General features: G+C 32.6%; 1 protein-coding gene across 2 annotated transcripts in view; it reads left to right on the top strand.

Annotated features, from left to right (window-relative positions):
• LOC129223992 (OTU domain-containing protein 7B-like) overlaps positions 1 to 13,126 on the top strand; it is a 72,369-nt gene that overhangs the window by 14,627 nt on the left and 44,616 nt on the right. The window lies entirely within an intron of this gene.

Genomic DNA, 13,126 nt, shown 5'->3' with positions numbered 1-13,126 from the left:
ATTTGGATGTAACTTAGAAAATTGTAAATCATTTGCAGCCCTTTTCAGAGCAGAAAAAAGTGATGGAGAATCACAGTTTGTTTCAACTAAAACAGTAATCTCCTCGTGTGGACTAAATATTTCATACTTGTGTGTTTAGTGTTATGAGAGGACCAGTGATGTGGCTGCACGATTTTACAAGAAATTCCTTAGTATTTTGCGTACGTTGTTACGCTCATATTTTAAATGTATATTTAGTTAGTGAGAGAACACCGATTCCTTTTGGTAGAAAGACATTTCAGCAACCCAATGCTTTGTATACATTCAAAGAAAATTCTTACAAAAGACACACCATTTTTGAAAAAAGTCATTCATCAACAAATGCCTTTTCTGGTTACTCCTTAACTTTGTCATTTCTGAGTGACACAAGATATTCTTCAAAAGTTAAAGTTATAAAAACCCTCCTTGTTAATTTTGGACTGTTTGAAAGCGATTCTTTCAAGGAAAAGCCGACATCCTTTTACATGCGTATGACTTAGTTTGAATGTTTATTCGCTTTGCTTGTATTGTGGAGAGTTTAAAAAAAATTCTGTACTTTATCAAAACATCTTCAATCCGCTAACCTTAATTTTCGGACTGTCCATGCTTCAGCTAAATCTACAGTCGAAACAGTTAATAAATTTTGCTTGGATGTATATTTTAACCAAGAGCAAAACTTAAAAAAAATCTTAATTCGCGCCAATTTTAAAAAGGCGGAAAAAATCCAAATGAATTTAGAAGGTGGCAAAAATCAACATGATGATATAAAGTCACAAAATTGAATTAGTATTTTGTATCAGATAATAGATTGTTTCTAATAAAATTAAAATGAGATTTGATGATAAAGATTTATCTGTATTGTTGGCCTTAAGCTCAATGTTATGTTGATAGTTTATTGAAAAGGAGAAATAAAATGTTTAAATTATAAGTAAAATTTATAGCACTGAGCAAGGAGAATTGTTTTGCAAATAGCCACTATACTATTCAATGAGGAAAAACGAAGAATAGCACAATATTCAAAGTTACCTGGGTTATTTTCAAGAGAAAAATCTAAGAGATGTGTTTTCTAACTTTGTAGCTTCAACTGTTTTGCAACCATTCCAATTGGCTCAGCTAGTTGTGAAAGATCATTTTTGTGCATTAGGAGGTTAGAAAATTATCTTCGGAGCACACTGGGACAAAAAAGACTTTCATCTTTAGTTATATTGGCAAAAAAGTACGACATTGCATATTGATGGAATAAAGTAACACGATTTCCAGATTCTAAAAATCGTACATTAAAACTTTCTGAAAGGTAAAAACTAATGTCAAAATATTTTCAGGAATAATTTATGATCAAATAAAACTATATTAATTAATATTTAAACTCTCTTAATAGCCTTATTTTTATAAATACTTAATCCATTTTATGATCCTATCTTGTTAACCAATATGTATTTTAATCCAAACTGAGATAACTCACATTTAAGAAACTCGACCCCCCAAATGAAACGTTGAAATGCCGCCCCTGGATGAAGACAAATAAGAATAGAGTTTAGTTTTTAGGTGTACACTGATATTTTTTCAATCTCAAGTAAGTGTTTCGATGAGGTAGAAGCATTCACGTAGAAGTTTCGCTAATGCTCATTTCCAAAAAATTTCCAGTTTAAAATTAAATAGTACTATTCTCATCATGTAGCAAGGTCATGAAATTTTTTTATGAAGTCATGAAAAAGTCTTGGAAAAGTCATGAAATTTTTTCATCCGAATAGGGTATGAACCCTGTTTATTGTATATCAAATTTAAAAAGAACTAGATATGAACGATATGATTTAGATGAATAAGATATGATTTTTATGCCTCATTAAAGCCTGTTATTTACTTTATATTTATACTTTTAAATTTTTACTAAAAATTAAATTATTCAATCCCCAAAAAGGCTAATTTATAACTAAGACTATGAACTAAAGACAGACAAAAAATAATTTAAACAGATAAAAATGTTTCTGATTGGGATTTCAGTTAATTAAGAAAACGAATTTAATATGTATGTAAACTAAAATAAGAAATTTCCAAATACTGATATAAATGATAAATACTTCTTGTAAATTTTAACCTTGAAGTTAAGTAATAGAAATATTCAGATATTAATTAAGATTATTGATGAAAACAATTATATCACCTGTTATATTCATACTAAATAATGCGAATGAATAAACAAATTAAAATGAAAAAAAAAAAAAAAAAAAAAAACTACTATGATTTGAAACATATATGTACACTTCTGAGGTGGAATAGAAGTGGTATTTACCACTTATTTTATCTGCGTATTGTAGATAAAAAAAAAAAAAACAATCTTAACCATTACAATTTACACTCAATAGAAAACCTCAAAACGAAACGGACCTTGCAAGCAGTATACTCTTACTATCATCCTAACAATTAATACTCAGTTTTGATGTCACCATGCTTTTTTCCCCCCTTAAAATATTAAACATCGACATCAAAAAAGCATGAAATGCAAAACACCGATTTTAATCTTTTCTAACCTGAATTTTTAATTTTCTTCGCAGCTAGCAGTAAAAAACGATATGTATAAAATTTAAATTAAAGGGGAAAAAAAACAAGTTTTCTAATAAGCAAGCATATGTATCTGTACTTAGACAAATGCACATTTCAGATTGGAAATCCCTTTATTAATTTGGTATTAGTAGAAAATAGCGATTCACGCTCAAAGCTTTTTGTACTAATGGGTGACACATTCAGCTAATTTCAATAGGACTCGCGACAGAAAGGGTATTAAAAATATTACTGACTCTAGTACGTCTATGGTAAAAATATATTGATTAAATATATAAAAATTGATAAAAATATATTGATATGGTAAAAAAATATTTACATAAAACTTATACCAAAAAAAAAAATCTCGTGGAAGATCTAAAAGAACATCGAAACTTTTCAGCGTTTCTATGACAATACGAATGCGGAGGAATAGCCGGAAATAACTTATACCAACATTCGCCTAGGCGCGCTAGGAACTATGGGAGTTTTAGCATGCCCCATAGGTATAGACGTTTAAGTTCATAAGTGGTGGAAGGAAGTAGTATTTTAAATACTTATTTAAAAAATGATTTATGAATTGAAATGATGAATGTATCGTTTACATTTGACTCATAAAATATTTGAACACAATGTAGATGGATAATACTGCCGTGTGCAAGTAAACGGCAGTATCTACAAAAATGAGTTTTTGAGATAATTGAAGAAATACATTTTTGATTTCCCACAAACATCAATAAAATATTGAAATTTGATTTTAGGTGATTCTATATATTCATATTGAAGTATTTTTTGGGTTTGTTTCATTTTGATTTTGCAATAGCAGATACTGCCTTTTTCCTGCTCTTCGCACTAGTAATTTTCATACAGTTTTGACTGGTAATTAGCAGTGACTGCACAATATACTATTGAATGACCAATAATTACAGATTCGACAGAATACAAAGTAGATACGTTATTATGTAGATTTACTGCAAAGTGAATAATATATTTTATTTTAAACACACACACACACACACATATATACATGTGTGTGCGGACGGTGGAAAGCGAGGACCTCAACATGCTAACACGCCTTCAAACCGAGGACGCACCTGCAACCGAGGACGTTCTCTGTTTGAACTAACGCTGTTTTCGCTATCAGGGGATCTGTCTTATGGTAGAAAATTGTTTTTTATTGAAATTTAAAATTGTCCTCGGTGGCCGGTGTTTATGCACTGGTGTGTGAAGTGTCGAAAAGTTCGTGTGTGAACTCACGTCCCCGTTTTCACGTTATTAATCAACACGAGTGTAAGTCCTCGGTAATGCAAAGTTAATGTATGTCCGATACACACCTTTTTCGGAATTGATTTTTCTTCTCATTCTGGTTCTTTCATTGATGTTCATTAATGGATAAGTTGAAAGTTTTTGCGTTTCAAAGCACGAATTTCCTTTTGAAATGTCCCGTTAAAAAGAAAATCGATATAAGGAAAGGGTTTTTTCTTTCTTTTTTCAAACAGTTTTGATATTTTTTATTCTACTTCTTTTTGACTCAAAATTTGATAAACTAAAACAACATGGACAAAGCATAATAATTAGTTATGTAAAATCTCGTTATAACGAATTCCTATACGACGTAATTTCCACGACGGCGAAACACATTTAAAGTTTTCTTTCCACATATTCGAGCATACTTTGACCATCGGTCTTTTCTCTTTGCGAAAATTGATGTTTACAACATATTGAACGTTTTTTATGTTTTCAGTTGCAACAAAGCAAAATCTAAAAATAAAATGAAGCAAAAAAAAAAAAAAAAAACATTTATACATAAATACATTAGTTTTAAAAAGGAGGGTATCTCAGAGTGCCAGGGGCGGATTCAGGGGAGGGTCAAAGGGTCAGCTGACCCCCCTGTGACAAGAATTTTACTATGATTCTTATCAAACTTATAAATGCAAAAGAGTTTTTAAAACCGCAAAATAGTACAATAGAATCAATGTTAACCTTACATTACTTGGTTATGCAAAGTATTTCTTCTCAGTACGTCATAATTCAGAACAGAGGCGGCGGTTGGGGCTCAAAAGTGGGGGAACAAAAATAATATTATAAAAAATTTAAAAAAAAATATTTAAAAAAAACCCCTGCAGCAAAAAAAAAAAGAAAAGAAAAATAGAGAGCAGATAAGCGGAAATTGATGTAAATCTAACAACTTAACTCATATTTTCTTAAGATTTTGAGGAATTATACAAATACAAATACAAAAGTGACGACCAGCAACAAGCTCTGGGCCCAGCTAGACTGGTCCTAGTCAATTTACAATCCCCAGTGAAGATCAATGGCCCTCTTAAAACTGTCTACTCCTTTGCTCATTACCACCTCTTCCGGTAAGCTGTTCCAAGGTTCCACTACCCTGCTAAAATAATAATTTTTCTAATATCCATGTTAGCCCGAGATTTAAAAAGCTTAAAACAATGACCCCTTGTCCTGTTTTCAGTGCTAAACTTTAGCCCCGTAACATCTTTCATTTTAATAAATTTAAACAGCTGAATCATGTCCCCTCGGTCTCTTCTTTGCTCAAGACTGTACATTTTTAGCCTTCTAGGCCTGGAATCATAATCTAAGTGGGAAAGTCCACTTATTAGCCTTGTAGCCCGCCTTTGAACCCTTTCCAATACATTAATGTCTTTCTTAAGATAAGGAGACCAAAACTGAACAGCATACTCCAAATGGGGTCCTACCAAAGTTCTATATAAGGGCAGAAGAACTTCTTTAGATTTATTTGAAATAGATCTATTGATAAACCCAAGCATCTTATTGGCTTAGTTGCTAGCAATGCTGCACTGTTGGCTAAACTTTAAATCCTGACTTATTAGGACCCCCAGATCAGTAACTTTGTCTGCCTGACTAATGACTGAACCTTGCAAATAATAACTTGTACACTTATTTCCATGCCCTAAATGTAGCACTTGACATTTCCCAACATTAACAGCCATACCCCATTTATCAGCCCACTCCGTAATATGATCTAGATCCTCTTGCAGCTGATTTGCTTGTTCTTCATTTTCTACAGTCCCCATAACTTTGACATCATCAGCAAAACAATTCATGTTCCCAGAAATATTTTTGTGAATATCATTCATAAAGACAATGAACAAAACAGGCCCTAACACTGATCCTTGAGGAACCCCGCTTAAGACCTCACTCCAATTAGAATAATTTCCCCTTACAACTACTCTTTGTTTCCTTCCGGTCAGCCAATTTTTTACCCAAATGAAAGTTTTCCCTCCTATTCCTATATCAGCTAATTTGCTAAGTAGAGCAACATGCGGTACCTTATTGAAAGCTTTTTGAAAATCAATGTAAACAACATCTACAGGCTTCTTATTGTCCAAAGCCATGGTAACTTTGTCATAGAAATGTAATAAATTAGTTGCACAAGATTTACCTTTCCTAAAACCGTACTGAAAGCTAGTCAATAGATTATTAGTCTCTAGAAAATTTACTATCTTAATTTTCATCAATGTTTCAAAAATTTTGCAAACCACCGAAGTTAGACTCACAGGTCTATAATTTCCCGCACTCCCTTTAGACCCTTTCTTGAAGAGCGTTGTAATGTTAGCCAGCTTCCAGTCCTCTGGCACTGTCCTCGAATTATAAGAAGCATTGAAAATGTTTGCGTTTACATCTGCTAATTCCTCTGCACATTCAACTAAAATTTTCGGATAAATATTATCTGGCCCCGGAGCCTTAGTCTCTTTAATTTTTTTCAAATGAAGTAAAACGTCATCCCTGGAAAATACAAAGTCCTCAAGCTGTACTATAGCTTGTGTCTTGTTGGTGTCAACTGTTGAGATACAGTTATCGTTAAAAACACTCGAAAAAAAGTTATTAAGAACATTAGCAATATCACTATAGTCCTGAATTAAAATTCCGTGCTCATCAACCAGTGGCCCAATATAACTATTTCGAACTTTCCCCGAATTAGCGTATGCAAAAAACCTCTTGGGATTCCTGTTTATGTTATCTGCCAGTCTTTGCTCCAACTCTCTTTTCTGAATCCGTACCAAATACTTAAATTTACGCCTTGCCTTACAATATTGGAGCCTATCTGCACTGTGACCTGTTTCTCTAAACCTATGAAAAGCAGCTTGCTTGTAATTTAGAGCGTCTTTAGTTTCCCTGGAGAACCACATTGGCCAAATTTTAGTGTTGACACCCTTTCTCCTAAAAGGAACATGATCCCTAACCGTATTCGCTAGATTTTCCTTAAACTCTGCCCACTGAAGATTCACATCGCTATTGTCCAATCCAGAAGAAAAAACTGCTTTCAAACTCTGCCGAAGTGCCACAAAGTCAGTATTTCTGAAATTGGGCACAAACCTAAAATTCTCTACTTTGTGCATATCAAATTTAATCCCAAACCTAATACTGCTGTGGTCACTATCTCCAATGTGTTCCCCTACACATAACCCCTGAACAGAGCCTTCCATGTCGCAGAAAACTAGATCTAAAATCGCGTCCTGTCGAATACCCTGAGTTACAATTTGATCTAAGAAAAGGTCACCAATTACTTTCAAAAAATCCTCTTCTCTGCTATTACTATGGTAAAAATTATTCCAATCAATTCCTGGAAAATTAAAATCTCCCATTATGATGACTGACCCCTTGCTAGAAATGTCACTAATAATACTAAACATTTGTTCGTCTTGACCCTGGCTTAAGTTGGGTGGCCTATAAATATTCCCCAAACGTAGTTTTTTGCCCTTATTACTAATCAACTCCATTCAAATCATATCAATCTCATTAGGTTTATCATTAATTACCAATTCATTGCAAATTAAAGTGTCTCTGACATAAAATAAAACCCCACCACCTCTTTTACCTACTCTATCTTGTCTAAACAAATTATACCCAGCAATAGATAATAAATCATCATCACTTTCGGTAGCCCATGTCTCGGTAACTCCAATAATATCCAACCTCTCGTCTATTCGGAACTCCAGCGCTCGAATACGCTACCTTGCGGTGATTTATAAAACTGCGAATGCAACTAAAGCTTTGCCACGTTGCGTTCCATGTGTGTCTGTTGACGTAAACACAGGCAGTTTGTTCTGAGTATTTATTAACGCAATCGATGTGTCTTAGTTTGCTTTCAGCTACAGAAATTAATTCGTCCCTTAGTAGTATTCTCGAGCTCCTCAAAATAATGTTAGTTTTCATTATTTCCTTAATAATAGGTGAAAGCGAAAATTCTGGATTAACAAACTTGGATAACGTTCTACAAGGTAAAAAATGTTATTGTTTTGTATGAATTTGTAAGAATATGGGAGTTTTTTTAATCTTAAATTAATTAAACTTACCATATTTTACAGCAGCATTTAGTTGGAATGGACAGTATGCAAAATATTTTCTTGAATATATTATCGTAGAACAAAATGAATAACCGAGAAAGAATTTACTCTATTCCTTTTATTCTCAGCTGAAAGGTATCGCCAAATTTGTTTAGGGTTATAATTTTGGCATTGTGCGAGCAAAGTAGCCTTGGCGAGATTTCGCGTTTTTAGTTAAACCATTTTCAATTTTTACCATGAGTGGAATAAAATGGTAGTAAGATTACAGAATTCGATAAGTAAAAAGAAATAATTGTCAATCAACTGAAAAGAAAACTACCACCATATATCCGTGAGAATTCTGTTGATGATTTGCATAACATGACACAATTAAATCGTAACTCAGAAATTAGAAAAATCGAAACAGAAAATTTTTAAATTAACCGATTCGGGAATTCAAGAGAAATAACTCAGCTACAAATGGAAAACAATAAGCGCTAGCCAAGCAAGGCAAAAAAGTATCATCTTCTTTCGATAACAATTTGTAATGTCATATTGAATTTTCTAGCATTAATTGTTATTCTTGTCAGACCACAATTATTATTTAGTTTTATCAAGAATTGATAAATATCGAATTCAACATCGTGGAAATAGCTGCTTAGAACTACGAACTACGTAGTTTGCATTAATCTTTGACGTTTAGTAATGCTTCTTGAATTCTCATTTCTTTCTACGTGGGCCAGAATATCCACAAGACTTTGAAAATTAATTTAAAAAGAATAAAGCGAAACAATCATACGTACGAACAAAAATCACAACACTTTTAGCATTTTCTTCGTTACCATGTGCGTTTGTTTTAGTTTTCAATTCCGCCATTAGACAGTGACTTCAGTGCCCCTTATAGTTCGTTGGAGTTGCGAATAATTATGCTTTTAAATTCTTCCATCTTGTTCCTAATACTACAAGCATTTGTATAAAAAACCTTAAGTAAGCCCATCTTACTTTTATTTAATGCTGCACGGTTGTTTGAATCCCAAGTGTTAAAATCTTTTGTTTTATTAGCCACCCTATTTCCGTTTCTACTAAAATCCCGATAGTTAGTACCCTTTCGAATTCTGCTCCTTAAACCATGCCCCCCATTCCAACTTAGTTTTTTGATTCTGAAGCCTCTAAAACCAAACCACTAACCATTTTGACCCCTGTAGAGCTCAGATGTAGGCCATCCCTAGCAATCCAATCTCGTTTACATCTACTCCACACATCAATAAACCTGATACTACGCTTAACGCAAATTTCCTTGAGTACCAGGTTCATACACCTAGCCCGTTGGTTTAACCAACTCCTATGCACTCCATACCCAACATGTACCCAATAACTTCTCTCCAAGAAACTTAGACATGAATTAGACTTGCATTATTTATCCCGAAGTATTTTGAGGTGTCACAAACACTTCGTAATAACTTTGTTAAACCAAGTATGGCTTGTTTAAATAAAGCAACTGATTTACTAATATCTAAACAATCAATACATAAACTTAAAGTTACTGCTTGTGCTAAATAATGTTTCGTAAGCAGATGTACAAGTAAAACAAATTATTATGTTCTGAATTTGACATTTCTCCTTTTTTTGTAATTTCTAGTTTTGATTTCTTAGTTGGATAATAAAGTAAATTTTCCATAAAAAGTGAGAGGGGGGGGGGGGCAAAATGTTTCGAAAACAGTTGTACAAAGTAAAACAAACAATTATGTTCTGAAATTTTTGACATTTCTGCTTTTTTTTGTAATTTCTAGTTTTGGTTCCTTAATTGGAAAATAAAATAAATTTTCCAAAAAAAAGTGGAGGAGCGGTTGCCCCCCCCCCTCGCCGCCACTGATTCAGAAGATTGATTTGGTTGGTTTGCTGTGCTATTGCTATTTTGAGATTTTTGTTCATTTTCAAAAGAACTATCATCTTTAATGAGTTTAACGTTTTTTTTTTTTTTCAAAGTTTTCTTCCACTTCAAACCACATATCATTCGTGCTTTTTTCATCTATTTTATAGTTGTAATCTTATCTAGTCAAAGCTTACAGTAACGTGGCCAGCCTGTTTTCCTGAAGAAATATGAGTTTTGATGAACATTTAAAGGGAATGAGGGGAGGTACAGGCTGTGCCATTGAAAAATTTCGGGGAGGCTGTAAATTGAAAGGGTTTTGATCTCATTTGCCGGACGGTGCTGTGTAGCATATGAGGGGATGCGCTGACATTCTTGGGGTGTGGCCGCACCTGCTTGACTGATACTTTTTTTACGTAGGAGTAAAACACTGGCGATAGAAACCACTTACAAAATTTTCTGGATCCGCGCCTGCAGAGGGCCATTGACCCCCCTTCCTCTCAAAACCCTCTAAATTACGGGCCTGGTTCAAGGAGTGGTCTGATGACATTGACGCGATTAAAAATTCGAAGTATTATAGTGTATTAGTACGTACTACTTTGTAATGTGTCACTCGTATTTGAGGAATTTTTTAATAAAGTTCTCGAAACTCAGGCGTTTGTAATAGAAAGCGATCCTTCTTTTGCTTAAACATAGATTTTTTTCCACACACTTTATCGTTTTAGCTATGGTTTATATGTATGCAAGTGTAATTGATTGATTTAAGCTATTGCATACACTGACACTGATATCGTTTTTTACTTATTTTTAAACTGGAAAAATGGAAATTCGAAATGACGGTCCTGAATAACACTGCTTACAATATTCGGATCCGTACATTTATGAGGCAGTGCCTAGATTGATAAGTCGAATAAAATCGCAATGCAGAAATTCCAAATTTAAATAAATATTGTGCTTTAAAAACAAGCTATAACCCAAACATAAATGACGTGCCAAAAAGGTTCAACAACAGATGTTGCACTAAATGAGATAAATGCATGTGGTTTTTGAATGTAATATTCTAGTATTTATTTTTAATATTTAATGAATGTTTGTGCGTGCGTTTTAATTTCTACTTCTACACCTATTTATTATTTTTTAAGAAATCGAAATTGCATAAAATCAAGTATAAATATAGTTACTAAATGGGAAATAGCGTTACAAAATATAATTGGATAGTTTGAAATCCAAGTATGGGTTTAAAGATGACTTTTTAGTTTAAAAATAACAAATGGAGCACTGGACACATAATAAGAGACCATAATTTTTTTCGGTGCAGTAATCGAAAAGGTTTGCCTTTCGTGCCTTCAACTGTAAGAAAGGTTTTGTTTTCTTTTTCTTTCTTTGCGAACCGGCGAGAGACAGAATAATATGGAGAGAGAAAACATTATTCTATCAAAATGAGTAATTAAATGCATGTTTTTTTTTCTTTTTTTTGTTTATTCTTTCTCTAAACTAATTATCAAAAATTTTCATAACAATTAAATTACTTCTCATAAAACATATTTTACGATAATGACGGGAAATAACTTCATTTTCTTCTAGCATTCAAATCTCCTGCTTTTGCGAACGAATTATAGAAATACCCCCCCCCCCCTTTTTCTTATTTAATATTTGTTTTCAGAAATAACTTGAAATTATGGGGGGGGGGGAGAGGTCAGGTGCTGCTTCATTTTTTAAAGGATTTTCAAAGGAATGCAATCTTATGAAATATTTTCATAAGTATATTTTCATATTTTCCTAAGTATGCATAAGTATAAGAAAGGGCATCTTATGCAACAAATTAAGTTCTGGAAATGATTCACAAAAGTGAGATATTTGAACACTACTACTATTGTAAAGTATATGGATCGTATATTTTATGAGAAGTAATATGTTTGTTGTGAAAATTCTTGATATTTTAATTATGGTAAAAATTACATTTAATGTGATTTGAAATGTCTGAATCAAACATAATTCAAAACGTTAATTGAGTTGAAATATCATAAATAACGCAGAACCTCTGATTTTATTGCAATTGAGATTTACTATTTTATTGTCATAATAATAAGAAAACAATGGGATAGTTATCTATGCAGTGAAATATGGGCATTTTGATTCCGAAAATAATTTTTAGATAAATCTACTGAACGTAGAAATACTAAATATGTTTCGCGTTCTCATAGCCCTCAGTTCGTTGTCTCTGCCTTTGCTGACCACCCGGTTTGACACTCTGGTTTACGACAAGCCAGGGAATTGCGGATTGCTTTAGACGGGTTTCGTTCCCGCGGTCTTGGACACTTTAATCCTTTATTCTTTTACCTTATCTCTAGGTAAAGCCATAAAAAAGTATCAGTTTAAAGGCCGAAAAATTTGCAAGGTGTGTGGCCGTTGCTTTTAGATTTGATGCTTTTAATGCACCTTTCTTATTTTCTTTGTCTCGTCCGATATAAAAACGCTAGTTCAGAAAAGAAGACTTCATTCAGCATCGAAACCATCGTTGGATATTTCCGGTATTCCGGTCAGCTTGGAGTGCTCTACTTTCAAAGAAGTAAGTGAATTGTTGAAGTTTTCTACTGTTTGGAATAATCATTTTTTTGGCATTGCTACAATTCACCTTTCTTGATATTTTCTAAGTTTAAAATATTTTAATTTTTATTTATGCATATAAAATTGCAAATTTTATTGATTTCTTTATTTGATTTTTTCGGACACTGCATTTAATTGCTTATTAATTTTAAAACTTTGTAAATAGTTTCTTTAACTGTGGTAGCGAATGATTGTTTGTGCTAATTTCCAGTGAACAATTTGTAAACGTCATGAAATCATATTCAATCTCTGATTAAAATTAAATTAAAGAAAGGATTTTTTTAAAGTATTTTTTTCTCTTTTAGTGTAAATAAATGTTAAGTAAGGGAGAACTGTTCAAAATTCTACCTACTAATTCCGGAGAATTATTAAGTTTGTAAATGATTTACGAAGTTATATTTGAAATTCAAACTGTTTCCTGAATTAATATGCATATATCATAAGTAAGTGTTTAGCGCAATACATGTAAATGTTATTTTTATTAAAGAGGTGATATAAAAGGAAATTATTTGCATAATTCAGCATAAAATGTTTCTGTAGAAGCGCAATACATGTAAATATTATTTTATTAAAGAGTGATAACAGATGAAATTATTTGCATAATTGTCCATAAAATGTTTCAGTAACTGTGGTTGTGGCCATTTCCTTTTATTTCAATTGCAAGCACCTTTTTGACTATAAAATTCTGGTTGAAGAAAACACAATCATCAGATTGTAACTAGTTATTTTTAATCATGTTACATATTTGTTTATTTATTTATGGATTTGTATACATTTATTTATT

The sequence above is a fragment of the Uloborus diversus genome, chromosome 6 (assembly GCF_026930045.1).
Source record: "Uloborus diversus isolate 005 chromosome 6, Udiv.v.3.1, whole genome shotgun sequence".
In the NCBI taxonomy this organism is placed as follows: Eukaryota; Metazoa; Arthropoda; class Arachnida; order Araneae; family Uloboridae; genus Uloborus; species Uloborus diversus.
The sequence above is the reverse complement of the archived record's forward strand: the minus strand, read 5'-3'. Positions and strand labels throughout refer to the sequence as shown.